General features: G+C 37.4%; 1 long non-coding RNA gene across 1 annotated transcript; it reads left to right on the top strand.

The window, feature by feature from the left end:
• The first annotated feature begins 378 nt into the window (after positions 1-378).
• LOC109584199 (uncharacterized) lies at positions 379-1047 on the top strand. Its single transcript, XR_002185901.1, has 3 exons — positions 379-541; positions 608-855; positions 955-1047. It is a non-coding gene; the product is annotated as an uncharacterized LOC109584199 (long non-coding RNA).
• The last annotated feature ends 347 nt before the right edge of the window (positions 1048-1394 follow it).

The following is a 1394-nucleotide window of genomic DNA, read 5'->3' on the forward strand; positions in this document are numbered from 1 at the left end:
GATCAATAGTTTGAATGTTTGGCATTCAAACTAGTTCCACTCCTGTTTCAGGGGATCAATAGTCTGTTTGTTGTAGACAAACTAGTTCCTCTCCTGTTGAAAGGGGATCAATAGTATGTGCATTACACAAACTCATTTCTGTTAATCATTTACTGATTACATGGACAAGTTCTTCTATTATGACCAAATTGACCACAATTACCACATTTTCTTTGTGTTGCAGGTGGTTCTAGAGATTGCCTTGGAGAATGTGGTACTTCAATCTCCATTGCAAGGTCTGGTGGATTATCTACACCTGGAGTTGATTGTCGAGATGATCCTGTTAGTCGAGGTGCATCAGGAAATGGGCAGGTTACATCTTTGCATTTGTATCTGCAAAACGATCTTATCTTTTCGTAAAGGTACCATTTCCTTTCAGTTGACATACCCTTTGGTGGTAATATATTAGGTAGTTCATCTTCCATTATTTGAGCGTCCTCCTTCAGCAAATTGAATTGTGTGACTGGACCATCTACAGCTTGTCTGGCTGCAACTACACCAGGTGAGGTCGCATTTACAACAAAGTCTTGAAAGCCTTTGATGCCTTTTATTTTCTTGAATAATGTAGCAAAGTAACTACACCAGTCAAGTGTTTCTACAATGAGTTCACCATTGCTACTTCCTACTGGTTGGGCTTTGTTTACAGCTGATTATTGTTCTACAACTTGAATAAAGTCATCCAATGAGTCCACCTCTGCTTTACAGAATTTTTGCTTTAATAGTCCGAAGCACCAGTCTGGAGAAAATTTTGTGTCCAACTGGCAGAAAGGATATTGAAATGGACGCATTGAGTCCTGTCATGACTCTCCATAAGAGGTACTAAAATAAATAAAGAATTACATTTAAAATGTTCATTATTGTGCATGTAATATACTTACATGAATAACTGTATTATTTTTATTTTGCCCTGTGCAGTTGTCAGCATTGAAATGGATACTGACTGAGTTGAGGCCATGATTCTTCAAATAAAAATGTACCATGCTTATGACAGGATTTGCCCCTTTACCAGTGTCGAATGATTCATCGATCAAGAAATTAACCTGCTCAGGGATAGCTTCACAGCACACACCAAATATGCCACATTTCCTGGGAGTAAGAAAATAAATTGGAACTGCTTGTTGTGGACTTGAAGGATAGTGAACCTTTAAAAAAGTAGGTAAGCTAGATACACTTTCATAATTATCATAAAATGTTACCTGTTGAGCATAATCGAAGCTATAATGTGCTACAATATTAAACATAGCAAGTGGCCTTGTTAGTGGGGGATTGTATTTGTTTGCTGCATCAGTATACAGCCCTTTTAACAATAATTGTGCCTCTTTTAATACATCCTTATAGTACTCCCTTTCCTTTTT

Source organism: Amphimedon queenslandica, unplaced genomic scaffold (assembly GCF_000090795.2).
Source record: "Amphimedon queenslandica unplaced genomic scaffold, v1.1 AMPQUscaffold_13233, whole genome shotgun sequence".
Lineage (NCBI taxonomy): Eukaryota > Metazoa > Porifera > Demospongiae > Haplosclerida > Niphatidae > Amphimedon > Amphimedon queenslandica.